The sequence below is a fragment of the Spermophilus citellus genome (genome assembly GCF_964194105.1).
Source record: "Spermophilus citellus genome assembly, chromosome: 2".
NCBI lineage: Eukaryota > Metazoa > Chordata > Mammalia > Rodentia > Sciuridae > Spermophilus > Spermophilus citellus.
The window spans coordinates 194,734,777-194,750,689 of NC_138183.1; the positions used below are offsets into that span (position 1 = coordinate 194,734,777).

General features: G+C 35.4%; 1 protein-coding gene across 2 annotated transcripts in view; it reads left to right on the plus strand.

Annotated features, from left to right (window-relative positions):
• The window catches only part of FCHSD2 (FCH and double SH3 domains 2), a 272,647-nt gene that overhangs the window by 156,371 nt on the left and 100,363 nt on the right, over positions 1–15,913 (plus strand). The gene's annotated exons all lie outside the window — the stretch shown is intronic.

A 15,913-nucleotide genomic window follows, 5' to 3' on the forward strand; every position in this document is an offset into this window, starting at 1 on the left:
TAAGAGAATCTCTTCAGGATTATAAAAGTTACAGAATTGCTGAGGAAAAACATTTTGAAACATTGGATTTCATGGTGCCAAAAGAACTTCATTCTACACTTGAATCTCCTGAATAAATATATAAAATCTGAAAAAAAAGAATAAATTTTAAAATTCTTTTTATTGTCACAGTAGCCATAGTTTAAGTGTTCAGAAACCCAAGTGGCTAGTGACTACCATATTGGACTGTGCAGATGTATTTTCATTGTCTCAGAGCGCTACTGGACAACAGTGCTCTGGAGCTTAGTTTTTACTTGTTTTTCTTCCATTGTGACTTCTTCTGTCCACTGTCAACCCTACTGACCATTTTTCTTGATAACTACAGCTATAATTACATTCTGTTATTTCAGGAGTAATTCCATTTTCACTTGTACTCTAGACCTTTATTTACACCTTATAATAGAACAGAAGTTGGAAAACATTTTCTATAAAGGGCCAGATAATATATATTTTAGGTTTCTGTGTAGTAACCACTCAACTCTGCATTTGACTTTTTACTTGGTGATAGGCGCTTGATGATACAAAAATGAATTGAATATGATCCATGCCATCAGTGAGCCACAAATAAGAAGGTTATGATTCTCTGGAGCAGCTCTCCAGGGGCTTATGGAATATGACACAGTAGATCCTTTTCCTGCTATATTGATCATATTATGCTTGGCTCCCTGTGACACAAAGAGAGTCTTTTGCCAGTCTTATCAAACTTCAAAAACAGTTGTTTTAAAATATTTTTAGGAGTCAAATATTTTCAGACTCCTATATGGAATCTTTATACATAAAGCAGATGAAGGGGAAAGCTATTTGGTTGTAAAACTTGAGAGCGTGTTCCTCTTTGTGTGTGTTTCCCACTCCTCTCACCTGCCTGTGCCACCTCCCTTACTTCTTTCTGTGGTTCCTGAGGTGTTGTGCTGAATACTACAGTTCCTTGAAATATAGTTTGGAAACAAATGTTCTAAAAAAGGATATTCCAACTAACAAATTTCTTGTAAAATTTTAAGTTTTATCTAGATGATCTTCATTCTAGAGTTTACCAATTAATCTTTTAAAAATGTAAATTAGAACCTAGTAATCTATACCCTGCAGTGGCCAGTTCATCAGAACAGGCTTAGACATTGTAGCTTGACTCTGAGTTGAGTATCTTTGCTGGAGAATCAACAGTGAGTGAGGGATACTGAAGCTGAGCATTCATAGAACTATTTAAGAGAAGCATATAGAGCTGGGGTTGTAGTTCAGTGGCAGAGCACTTGCCTAGCACATGTGAGGCACTGGGTTCAATCCTTAGCACCGCATAAAAATAATTAAAGGTATTGTATCCATCAAAAAGAGTAATATATAGGGTGACAAGAGTAAGAACTTTGAAGAAATTAACTTGTTTTAAAAAATCTGTTTTGGGGAAGTATAGTTAACATACAATAAAATGCAATGGTATGTCAAATCCATTTCATGCATTCCCACTTTGAATCTCTTACTTCCTGTGTTACTACCAGCTAGAGAAAACTCTCTGCTCTTAAAGGGCTAGTGTGATTATGTTAACCTACCCAGATAATCTTTTTTTTCTTGCCATTTATGATAACACAATCACAAGAATGATATCTCATCATATTCACTATGTTTTTTGTGTGAATCTGACTACTCTAAGTATCTCATATAAGTAGAATTATGATTTATCCTTTTGTGTCTGGCTTATTTCACTTAGCGTAATGTTTTCAAGGTTCATCCATGTTGTAGTATATGTCAGAATTTCATTGTTTTATAAGGCTGAATAATATTCCATTGTATTTACATACCATGTGTTGTTTATTTATCCACTGATAAATGTGTGTTCCTTCTGCCTTTTAGCTATCGTGAAAAATGCTGTATGAACATGGAATACGTATTTTGAGTTCCGATTTTCAGTTCTTTATACACACACACACACACACACAACACACACACACACATGTATTTTTTGGTAATGGGAATTGAACCCAAGAGTTCATGTTGTAGCATGTATTACTATTTATTCCTTTTTATGATTGAATAATGATATACCACGTTTTATTTACCCATTCATTAGTTGGTTAACATTTGGATTATTTTCACTTATTAACTATTACCTATCTGTCTCTTTATTCTCATCTCAGATCTCTCCCTTTACTCTTTACCCTTCAATGAGTGACTCTCTTTAGTTTCTCAACCATACCAATCTCCTTCCTATACCAAGTGCCTCCTCGCTATCACATTCACTTTTTTTTAATTAACTTTTATTTGTTCTAATTAGTCATACATAACAGTATAATGCATTTTGATGCATCATACATAAATGGAGTATAACTTCTCATTCGTCTGTTGTGCATGATGTAGAGTCACACAGGTCATGTAATCATATGTGCACATAGGGTAATAATGTCCAATTCATTCTACTGTCATTCACATTCACTTTCTTAACTCCTGCATTTTCCTGTAGTGCTGGGAATCTAACCCAGGGCCTTACATACACTAGGGACACTTTCTTAAGTCTTAGGGTTCACACATAGTTCTAACCTATTTCTGTAGGAAAGCCTTCCTCAAACTATATTACATTCCTCTATTTTATATTCTCCTAGCATCAGGTTTTTTAATACTCTTCTTAACTTGTAATTGTATACTTGATTATTTTTTTTTTGTTTTACCTCCTGCCCTTAGTATGCTACAAATTCTTAAAAACAAAATTGTGTGTTTTCTGCTCACAGCTGTATTGCTTGAGCTTAGCATAGTACCAACATATGTATCTGTTAAGTATATTAATGCATGAATCTATTTGTGGTGAAACCTATCAACAGTACAGAGTTTTCATCTAATCCACATTCTGTTAAATCTTGTTCACAATCAAATATAACATACTGCCTAAAGAAGAAAAGTTTTAAAGCAAGGCAAGTTTTGTTTGATTCCTGATTTTATCACTTAAATAGTTTTGTGAACATAGGCAAATTATTTCCCTTCTGAAAGCCTCAGATAACTAGTATATAATATGAAGCTGCTAGTAAGTATCCTAGTTGCTTTGGGAGTATTCAGAGAGGTAAAGTATAGTAAGCATTTCTACCTCGACCCAGTATACAGTAAGCACACAATAAATGTAAAAGTTATTATTATAATATTATTATTATAAGGTGCTTAGACATTTATGAATTCAGAAAATTTGTTGAGAGTCTACTAGTACCTGGTACTCTTCTGAATATTTAAGATATACCAGTGAAACAAAGACAGACTTAATAAAAAGTACACATGGATCACTCTGTATATGTCAGGTGCTCATCTAAACTATTTACTACCAATTTTCTGTGAATAGATACTATTATCATTATCCCTATTTTATCAAAGAAGTAATTGAAACAAAAAAAGATAAGTATCTTGCCCAGGTTACACAGGCAGGCAGGCAGTGACACAGCTGAACCATGGATTAAACCAGCCTACCTCCCATGTACTTTCTTCTAACCACTTTGCAGTACTACATTTTGTCCAGGGTCATTTCCACTAATGCCTGATGAATGAGGATATTTCATTTCTTTGGCAGATCTACAGTCTAGTAACTCTAAATATTTAAAAAATAAATGAAGCCAGGCATAGTGCACACGCTTGTCATATTAGAGACTCTGGAGGCTGAGGCTGAAGGATTGCAAGTTCAAGGCCAGCCTCAGCAACTCCATGAGACCCCCATCAACTTAGCAAGACCCTGTCTCAAAATAAAAGTTTAAAATAATTGTGGAATTATGGATGTGGCTCAGTGGTTAAGTGCCCCTGAGTTTAGGCCCCAGCACAAAAATAGATAGATAGATAGATAGATAGATAGATAGATAGATAGATAGATAGATAGGGTCCATTATGGTCTCATTTTGTTTTGACTTTTATTTAATCTCTGATGACTCCTGGTGATTACCTCTACCTTTTTACATTGTGAAGGTATTTGTTCAACCATCTTTTCCAGAAGTTGGTAGGAAGTCATGTTATCTCTGTCATTTTTATGTAAGGCACATTTTTACTAAAAAAAGTAAGGGGAAAACCTTAAAGTTTATGTCCTTAGTTGACAATGGTTGAAGGAAGAAAATCTCAAAGTATAAATAGAGTCATCACTTAGCTTATATAAAATATATTCTGTACATTTTCCCAATTTTACATTGACTGTCAACAGCCTATACCAGTGATTATTAAGTTTTTTTATTTGTTTGTTTTTTTTTTTTTTTTTTGTCTCAGACCTCTTTATACTCCTAAAAATCATTGAGAACCCAAGGAACTTTTATAGATGTGGGTTTGCTTAATGATACTCAATGTGTTTGAAATTTAAATTGAGAAATCTTTTAGACACAAGAATACCTAGGTACAGATTTCACTAGCTGTCAGAGTGTCTATGTGTCCTCACCTATTTTCTAGCCTCTGTAAAACTCCACTACATGCTTGTGAGAGGATGAAAGTGGAAAATGCAGATGATGTCTTAGTATTATTATGAAAATAATTCTGATCTTACACATTCTCCCAGCTGACCCTTGTTCTCACCTTGGGTAACTTCTGCCATATACTAAATAATGTTATTACTGTCTTCAGCTGGAAGAAACTCCTAACACTAAAATTGAAGATCTGATTGAATGTTTCAATAATAGTACTTGTTAAGGACTACCTAAATGCTTTAGATGCTTTTAGAGATGGAACAGAATCAGCCTCTTACTGCAGAGAGCTTAGTATTTACACATTGAATTGAAATGCAGAGGACAAAGTGTTAAGTGACATGCTCTTACCTTAGTACCACTTGCAATTTATAAACTGAGTTGCATAATACCATAAGATATATTTGACTGCTTGTAATTCTCTTAACATATGATTAAACAAAAACAACAGCATATTTAGAGATATCAACTTTGCATTTTGTTTAGGGTAGCTTACTTAGTAACTTGCTGGAAAGATTTGGGTAAATAGCGAGCAGAGAATATTGCTATCCTCAAGTCTCTTAATATTCAGTTCTCAAAAGTGTTTATTTCTCAACTACACATACTTCCTGTACTTAAAACAGGACTAAATGCACAGTTCAAAATGACCTGGAAACACCTAGATATGATATACCCATAGAGCAGCTAAAAATTAGAAAGGCAGAAGCTTTGTATTTAAACTGGACATTAAAGAAGAAAAAAAGGGTCCAAAGTTATTGTATTGAAGATGAGAAGCACCAAATGAGCAGTGCTAAGACACCTTCTTTATGTGTGTAGTACCTCCCCATTCCTAGGTCATCTTGTATCCCCTGTGCGACCAGCCAAAAGTGCTTTAGATCAAAGGTAGGAAAAAATGATGACAGAAGTGCTTGTACCTCCCTCCCTAAGCACACTTTACTCTGCTTTGACCCCCATGTTTCTGATTGGCCTTCATATAACTTGGGAATTCTTATTATCAGAGTATATTTCAAAAGCAGGGATTCTTTATTATCCTCTTCTTTATATTATGCTCTTCTCCCACACCTACCTCAATATTATCAGGACAGAACTTTTTTGGTGGTTACAGAATGGGGGATAATATTTTTATTGGAAATCTTTTCAGCTTTAAAGGAATAGGGATGGCAAATTGATTTTAGTTTATGTGCCTGTTGTAATAAATTAATGGCATCTTGTTAGTATACTGGGCCAAGAAGTATTCTGAGATTCCTAGGCCAGCCCCATTAGCAGTCATGGTCTTAGCTTCTGTTGATCATCATGTGATTTACATAATCTGTAGATCTCAGTTGAAACAGGGACTGACTTGGATTGCTCCTTTCAGGAAACACAGAAAGTTACTGGGAGCAGATTCTTTGAAATGGCTATGTGCAGTTTATTGCAAGCAAGCCCATGTTTAGTGTGCCCCTGACTGTGACCGTGGGAGCAAATCTAAATTAACAGTCTTGATTGTTAATCTCAGAATGGGCTGCGTCTCTCTGATGTATAAAGACTGTAGAATATATGAAATGGAAGAATAACAATTAAAATAAGATTAAGATTTCAAAAATAAGTGAAGAGTAGTGATAGAATTTTACAGACTAGTTAGGCCTATGAATCTCAAGTGGCTGGAGCGTCCCAGCTTCTAATAGTAGAAAGATTCACAACTCATGTACATACATGCAAAGGGTTACTGTGAGCCTGCATCATATCCTGTAGATGTGCTGAAGCAGAAAAATAACTGGACTAATCAAGTCCAGTACTCTTACTTTCATAGATGGCATCCAGGCTAGTTGTTTCAGTAGGCTAGAATGTTCTTTTATAAAAATAAGATTCTGAATTGCTTTTTTTAATCAACTAAAAACTTTATTCCTTAGGGAGATTTGGTTGAAGATAGTTTTACTTAAATTTTGTCACTTTTAAGTGATTATACATAAAACATGGAAGATTTAAGAGACCATTCTCTGAATGGTGGGAGTTTTGTTTTATATTGATTTTTTTTTTTTGAGGGGGAGGGCATTACTGGGGGTGGAATGCCAGGCCCCTATACCACTGAAATACCTCCCCAGCCCTTTTTATTTTTTATTTTGAGACAAGACAGGGTCTTGTTAAATTTCTGAAGTTGGCCTTGAACTTGTGATCCTCCTGCCTCTGCCTCTCAAGTCACTGGGATTACAGGCATGTGCTGTCTGAGAGCAAATGGCAGACTTGATGCCTCATCATCTCTAAATACTCTAGATGTTATCGCTTCCAAACAAGGCTATTCTACCTAACCATCCACATTAGGAAATCAGCATCATTATATAAATATCATCCAGTTTACATATCAAATCCAAATTCTACCAAATGTTCAAAAATATCTCTTTCTGGTTAATTCAATTGTGTAGCTCTTTAGATTCCTTCCATCTGGAAGAGTTTTTTTTTTTAAGTTTTTTAGTTTTTATCCTGTCTTTCATAACTTTGACAGTTTTAAAGTATACAGCCTCCAATTCTGTTGGGTGCCTCTCAGGCCATGCATTCTTGGCAAAAATATCTCAGAAAAGATACTGTGTCTTCTCAGTATACCATATCTAGAGGTGTATAAATGATATAATCACCTGTCTCATTCCTGGTGATGTTACTCTTGATCACCTAGTCAATTTGGTATCTGCTGTGTTTTCTTCCACTATAAAATCATCTTTTTTCCTATGTAATCATGTTATATCTGAATGTGTTTCACAAAAATACATAAGTAATGGTATTCGAAGGTAGTCTTGGGGAGGTGAGTAAGTCATGAGGGCACAGCCTTCATGGTGGCTTTCATGCCTTTGTAAGGCCTGAGAGAGAGACCCCTCGCTCTTTCTACCATGTGAGGACACAGTGAAAAGGTGTTGTCTGTGAACCTGGGAGTGGACCCTCACTAGACACTGAGTCTGCTGATGCCTCCATCTTGGACTTCCCAGCATCCAGTAGGATGAGAAGTAAATTTCTGTTGTCTATAAATCTTCCAGTTAATGATATTGGTTACACAATCCAAACAGACCAAGAAATAATATTTTGTGAGGAAACTATGCCAATTGTATTCCTCATCAGACCTCCACCTACCAGCCCTAGCATGCTTTAAGTGAACCCTCCTGAACTCAACCACTTTTATGATGGTTACCAAATAGTAATTTTCTATTTTTCATCATTCCTTCTACAATTTTTAGTTGGAACTCTACTATAAGGTAGAAGTTTCTTATTCTCCCCCTCTCATCCCTTCATGCATTCATTCATTTCTTAATCATTGTGTTCATGGATTTCTATTTTCTTTCATGGATTGAAATTTGTTGGTCTTATTATTTATATTTATGTTCATAGTGTCCCATACACAACCAACAGGAATCTCTTTAAGCTGACTTCTGTCCTTTACTGTGTTCCCATCATTCTTTCTTTCTGGTCTAAATGTTCCAGGCTTATTGTGTACTTTTCTTGTACCATTTCTGGGAAATTATTTATGTACACACTGTGATGTTATGATATAAAATATATATTTGATCTCTGCACACATGCCACCCAGGTGTTTAAAACCCTTGAGACAAGGGCACTAGGAGAATCTTTTGTTCTTGTATTTGGTCTTTTTCCCCAGTTCCTGACACAGAACTTCTAAATCTTTTTCTTAGGTAATGGGAGCATCATTTGTTCCAATGAGACCATTCTTGGTGGGCTCCTGGATGGCGAGATGGTTGTCCAGGGAACCGACCATAATTAGAAAGTTGGAACTTCTTATTCTTTTCTTAATAGAGGCAGCTATATCCTTGCAGGTGCTTAGGCTAGAAATCATCCTGCTGCCCCCCTCCAAACCCCACATCATACCATTGGTAATTCTTTTAAGTAGAACCATTTTTTTCCTCACCTCCACTACCGCCACCATTATTATATCTGCAAATACTTAAAGTCTTCTCTTTGATTCTCTGCTTCCACCCCTACCTTCAATATGTATTCCTTCCACAATAGCCAAAGTGATCATTTTAAAACCTAAACTAGATTTTGTCACTCCTTTGCTCAAAACCTGCTAATAGCTTCTCTTCTCTTCAGTTTAAAATTAAAAATTTTACGGGGTCCTATTTTGTCAACCACTCTTTGTTTCAGTGTAATTCAATATTGGCTTTCTGACTGTTTGACACCAAGTGCCTCTCACTTCAGGACCTTTGAACTTGCTGTTTTCTTAAGCAAGCTCTTCTTTCAGATACCACATAACTCACTTCTCCCTTACTCCACTCAGCTCCATTTCTCAGATGTGACTTTATTAGTAAGATCTCCCCTGACTAATCAGTATAAGATAGCATCTTATCTTCATGCTTTATCCCTTCACTGTGTTTATTACATTATGGCAACCTCTGACATAATATGCAGAGGAGGACTTTCTGTCTTTTTCTCTCTGCACAGCATTTCTAGCACCTAGGATAATGTGACAAATTGTAGGCTCTTGGCAGTCAAGTACCATATGATCTCACTGATGTGGAATCTAAGAGTTGATTTCATAGAAGTTGATAGTACAGTGGAGGTTATCAGAGGCTGGAGAAGGGGACAGGGTTGGGGAAAGTTGTTGCCTGGGCACAAAACTGTAGTTAGATAAGAGTTAAGAATTTCTGGTGCTGTTGCATAGGAGGGTGACTATAGATAACAAGACTGTACTGTACATTTCAAAAAAAATTAGAAGAAAGGAATGGGCTTCCAATGCTTTATTATGCTTCTTAATCTGTGAAACCATGTATTCATCCATGGAAATGCAGCTAATGACATCCTTCTCATGAGTTGTAAATATGTGTAAGTGCCTCCTGCATAGTAGGGATTCTTTATTCATTTCTCTTTCTACCTTCCCTCATCTTCCACCATCTTCTTAATCAACATAACTTCATGTCTTGTCTATATCAAAAAGCTCTTATGTATATTAACCAAATTTTCTTACCAAAATAGTGTAAGGTGAACAGAATTAAACAAAAAAATATAGAATTGTTTTTGCCCTAAAAGTGCTAAAGGCTAATATTAGATTAGTATTTTCCCTCAGTGAGTTTATATATGTGTAAGTATTTATTTCTGGCATTAAAATAGAGAAGAAAGAGTTGCCTCATTTGAGTGACCAAGTAAAACCAGTACAAGTTGACAGTTCATGGGGAGTTTCCAGCAGTAGACTCATGGTTGCTCTTCCTTCCTATCTTTGTCTTCATATAGACATAAAGGGAAGCTTTGGGGATTTTTTTGGTTCTTGCCTGAAATAAAAATGCTCTAAAGTGTACATATTGAGAATATCAACAACATGTGGACCCTGAAAAGTTATCGTTTAAGTGAAAGAAGCCTATGGCTTTTAGTATTCTTATCAGCTTTATGAAAATAAGACGTTTATCTGCTGTTCTGAACTCTCACCTCATTTCCACAGCAAACATGATCAATTGCTGTAAGATATAGAATTTATATGAATCCCAATATTGTAACTATAATGCACTAATAAAAAATTTAAAACCTTTTTAAAAAGAATTTATTAGAGACTGTGAAAAGGTAGATTTCAAATCCCTGCAATAATAACAGATTATGAAAGAAATGATGTCGAGACTCTATAGAAAAAGAAAAATGTTCGTCTTTTTATCATACCAGGCTAAAGTAAGTGATAGGATTGTTGAAGATAAATTTAATAGAGAAAAACATGCATGAATGTTTACTTGGTCTTGGTGTGGGGATGAGATTTTTAAGAATTCTAGCAAAGGGTAGTATATATGGGAAAATGGTAATAGATTTGACATCCTGAATCATAAAAGTGTGTCACAATAGTAACAACAACATCTAACATATACTGAAGTAAGTGCTAAGCATTGCAATAAGTACATCCAAGTTAAAGTTCCAAGGTTGAGAAACCTGGCCTATCGTGCCACTCTATATCCCTGGTTATTTTTCCCTGTTATCATAGACAACACTGTGACAGATGTTTTGCCATGGTATAACAAGTATTACTAGTTTCTCAATCTTTTGTTGCACCTGTATACCACTTGCTAGTCTGCCGCTTAGCAGATGTGTTCTATGTTAGTTTTTTGTTACAGCAACATCCTACTGCAAGATACTACTTCTCTTTTAATTAGGATCAGCTAAAACATGGAGATGCAAACTGCAGTGGCTCACACACCATAGATGTTCATTATTTTTCATGCAGTAGTTTAGGTGATTAGCAGTTCATATGATTAGATTCTTCCTCCTGAAGCTATTCAAGAACCCAGGTAGCAGAGTGGCTCTTCCACTTTCCCTCATCACTACCCTGACTAAATCTTGTTCACTGACTTATTTGGGTTCTAGCCAGTTGACAGAGGAAAAGATAAACAAATATCTATTCTCTAAAGATCTAGTCTGGAAAGTGGCATATATTACTCTGCTCACATTGTATTGGAGAACTTAGATAGATTGCTGTACCTGACAGCAAGGGAGGCTAGGAAATGCAGTCCCACCATGTACCCAGGAAGAAAGAAAGAACAGATTTTGGTGGACAACAATAAAGAGATTCTATACATCCACTATGTATGTTCTTAATCTGATAAACCACATGATAATGTGGGAATTAAAATATTCCTATAAGTCAATAAGAAAAATTAAAATATTCCAAAACAAAGAAAAGCTACAAATTCAGGTTTAAAAAAAATTCAAAAGACTAATGATTATATATCAATGGTGGGTTGATTTTTAACAGAGGCATTTTAATGAGGGAAAGGATATTCTTTCAACAGAAATTAGACCTTTACCTCATACCATACATAAAAATTAATTCAAGATGAAAGACCGAAATATAATGTTAAAACTATAAAATTCAATAAAGTGTAAGTCCATGTGATCTTAGAATGTACTTTCTCAGATATCACCAAAAGCTCAATCAAACAAAGAAGAAATAAACAGATTATAGAATTAAAAACTTTGGTGCATCAAAGCTCTGTAAAGAAAGGGAAAAGAAAATCCACAGAACAGAAAAAACTATTTAAAAATTACATATCTGATAAGAGTCTAATGTTAGAATATATAACAAAGCCTTACAACTAAACAATGAAAGGATGACCCAGTTGTTAAAATGGACAAAAAATTTCAATAGATTTTTTTTCCCAAAAAAGATAATGAAAAGATGTTTAACAACATTAGTCATTAGGAAAAGGCAAACCCAACTATAATGAAATACCACTTCACACTCACTAGAATGGATAGAATTAAAATAGAACAACAATGTTGATGACAAGATGAAGATGGCACACACCTGTAATCCCAGCGTCTCAGGAGGTTGAGACAGGAGAATTGCAAGTTTGAGGCCAGCCTCAGCAACTTAGCAAGACCCTGTCTCAAAAATAAAAAGGGCCAGGGATGAAGTTCAGTGGTAAAGCGCCCTTGGGTTCAATCCCTAGTACCACACCTCCAAAAAAGTAGAAACAACCAAAATATTCATTAACTGATAAATGTGTTATATAACTGATAAACAAAATGTGTTACATCCATATAATTTGATATTACTTAGCCATAAAATGGAATGCAATACTGATTTATGCTGCAAGATAGATGACATTAAAATTACCATGTTAAATAAAAGCAACCAGGTACCAAAGGTCACATGTTGCCTCATTTCATGTATATGAAATGTTCAGAGTGGGCAAATTTATAAAGTGAGAAAGTAGATTAGTGATTGCCAGGAGCTTCGGGGAAGGGGAAATAACAGTCACTACCTAATGGGTGTGAGGTTTCTTTTGGGGATGATAGAACATTCTGGAATTAGATACTGGCAGTAGTTGTACAACTTAAGATACTAAAATGAAGAAGTGATAAATGGGACATCTCAATAAAAAAACAATTTTTAAAAACTAATGACTGAAAATCTTCTATCCCAAGAATCAAAGAAATGGAAATTATGACAATGTTAGTATCAATTCTATTAAAAAGGTAAGTTAAAAATTTGTTAATACATTCATATTCTGTTGTTGTGAGAGTATAAATTGATACAGCATTTCGGGGGCGCTGTTGGTACTGCATGTCACATGCCTTAAAATGGATCCTATTTTTCTGAGGGGAACAGAGGAAATGGAATGGGGAATGGTTTGGTCAACAGATATTGTGTTATCATTAGATAGGAAGAAGTTTTGGTGTGCTCTTGCATAGTAGGATGACCATTTCAAAAAGCTAGAAGAAAGGATTTTGAAAGTTTTCACCATGAAGAAGTGATAAATGTTTTAGGAGATAGATATTTTTACCTTGATTTTAAAAATTACATGATGTATACATTTAGTAAAACATCATAGGGTATCCCATAAATATGTATAATTTTTGTTTTTACGTATCAGTTAAAACATTAAATAAAAACAAACCATATTCTTTGCTTCAGTAATTATATCTTAGGAATTTATTTGAAGGATATAAATAAATGTATGTGAAACTATTTGTCTACATGTATAATCAAGATGGGATCACTGAAAGCAACTGAAATGTTCAGAAATAAAACATTCAAAGCCCTGGGAGTGGCTTAGTGGTAGAGCACTTGCCTAGCATGTGTAAGGCACTGAGTTTCATTCTCAGCACCACATAAAAATAAATAAATAAAGGTCCATTGACAACTAAAAAAACATATATTAAAAAAAGAAAACATTCAATAATTAGAAGTAATTGAAATACTTTATAAGAAGCAGTAGTTAATTTACGATATTATTCATAATGATACCATAAAATTGTATTGAGCACAATTAATTTAATTTAATTTAGCTTTAGGTCTAGTCATACCACTTAAGTACAGATCAAAGTTTGGGTGGCATGAAATGGGAACCTGTAAAGAAATTTCTACAGCTCAGTCATAGCTCTGGAAAACCTCTTAAATCTGCTTTTCTTGGCTGAACTGGTGCCTGTGTATATGTATGGAAGAGAAGAGTTCAAGTCTCTCTTATGATACATCGAATTTCTTACCTATGGAAAATTTAAATAAATGTAAACATAGGATTTAGGTCCTCTACTAAGTTTAAAGCTCTTGATTGAGGCATAAGATACAATGGAAAATGCTCAGGCTTTATAATCATGAAAACCTGAATGTAAGTTTCTTACTAGTTGTGTAGTGTTGACCAAGTAATATGAGTAAAGGTTTAAAAAAACCTTTTCCCTTCTGCCTGGTAATTTGGCCATTTGTTAATGTTTTAAATCTGTTATCCAAGCATATTATTGCTCCCTAAAGAGCTTAAGAACTTTTCCCCTAATTATCATCACCCCATTTGAAATGTTGGTACCACAGATAGATCATGTATCTGCTTATGTATCATGACCCTTTGGAGGACCACAGATCTTTGTTACATATAAGGTTCTTTTGCCCCTCCAATTTTTGACCCATTGCCCCTGTTGAAAATGTTTGCTGAAAAGGCTTGGTATATGTTCTATGTCAAAAATGTTACTAGGCAACATTGCTTGGTAAAAATCATGCCTGTTGAGTAAACTGTATCTAATGGGAAAACTGTAAATATTTAAAAGACCATATCATTGAGTTTGCCTGAGGACATTGACTCTGGTAACAGCGTGTCCCTTGCAGAGACCTGCAATCTATACCTATAGCATTGTTATAAGAGATTTTGGGCCCTGTGGGAGAAGAGGCTATTAAACTAGAATGACTTCCAAACCCACTAATGTAAGTCTCATTTTCTTGGACCTGAACCTCACCTGGGGCAGGGGAAATGGGGATGGGGTGCAAAAAATAACTCTGGGTAGCTGTGTGAGCTACTGCGTAGACTGCTGCAGAGACTGTTCCTACAAAAAAAGGAATACCTGGAGCTACCTTCTGGCAGGCTATAATTTTTGTCCTATATCTTTCTATGTAGATTAGTCTTCTGAGTGTAAATGTTTAGTTGAGCCTGAGAAGTTCTTCTGGCTATTATGCCTAACTTCTCAAGATTCAGTTTCCTGCTCTGTAAAATGAAAATGTTACCAACCTTACAGGATTTTGTGAAAATTAGAGATAATATACTGGCACAGAAGAGCTATTCTGTGAATGGTAGCTACTACTGGGTTCATCCATCATATTTTTATGTAAAGTATGCTATTTTCATAATACCCATTTCCAGTGACTTGAATTAGAGGGTATTGTCAGATGTTGACATTTTGAGCCTAATAAGTTTTGATTATATAGTTGTTTATGTTTAACTCTTTGTCATGCAATTAGAAGTTAGAGTTGTCAGCATCACAGTGAATAACAACTAAAGCCTGAATATTTATCTTCATATGTACTTAATGAGGCAGTTTACAATATTTTATGTGCCTTAGAACAAATATATCAATTACAGATATCAATTTTTATTAACTTCTTTATTCTCTGAGTATGGATAACAGTTTACTGTTTCTTGGCATAGCTCTTATTTAAAAAAAGGGGGGGTTTTGAGATAATTTTATTTTTATTTTTTGATACTGGGGATCTAACCCTGGGGTGCTTAACCACTGAGCCACTGAATATCTATATTTCCCACCCCTTCCTGAGGTTGTTTTTGTTTAGTTGGTTACTTTAGTTGGTTACTATTAGCCTTTTCAGTTTTTACTTTGAGACTAAGTTGTTTAGGGTTTTGCTTTGTTGTTGAGGCTGGCCTCAAACTTGTGATCTTCTTGCCTCAGCCTCCCAGGTCACTAGTATTACAGGCATGCATCACCATGCCAGGCTGAGATTATATGTTTTAGAATATCTGTATTTCCCACCCCTTCCTGAGGTTGTTTTTGTTTAGTTGGTTACTTTATTGCTTATCCAGGCTAATTTTTCAGAGTCTCTTTATCCTGCAGTGTGCAGCCACTAGTATCTTTGCTCTTTTTTTATTGTTTTTATTTTGGAGTTTTGTATTCATTCCCATGGTTTTCCCTGTGCTTCATTGCTTGGCAGTCAGCCAGAGATTGGTCCCAAACTGTACTTTTAACACTCACAAACAGTGCACTAGGCCTTTGCCCTCTTTCACTCATGGGTCCATTTATTAGTTGAGGACTGCATTCCAAGTTTAGGTTGTTTTATTTTTACTGCCTTTACTTTGTGCTGTGTTCTCTCATTTCTCCCTTGCAGGTACAAGTGGCCTTTCTGTCAGTTAGGGTCTAGTGGAAAACATGGCTTTTATTTCCCTGGATTTGTGTTAAATCCAGCTGTTGGTCAGATGTTCATCCCAACTGGGACCACAGCCCTAGTCCAGCAGAGCCACTGCCTTTTCTGGTGTACTCCTCATTATTTCGCTTGAAATGAGTTTTCACCCTCTGCTTCAAATCAAGTCAGTCCCTCTTGGCAATGAACCTGCTAGTTCTTTGCCAGCTTTATTCTGATAGGACTGTTTCCATATAGAACAGACAGGAGAACTGCCCTAGGCAGGAATACCACAGATAGTCTCTGTTCTTACACAAAGTTCAGCAGTTTTCAGTTTTTGGTTGATTTCCAGAGCCTGTAATGGCAGATTTTGACAATTTTATCCAGTTTTATAGGGTTTCATTTTGGGGGG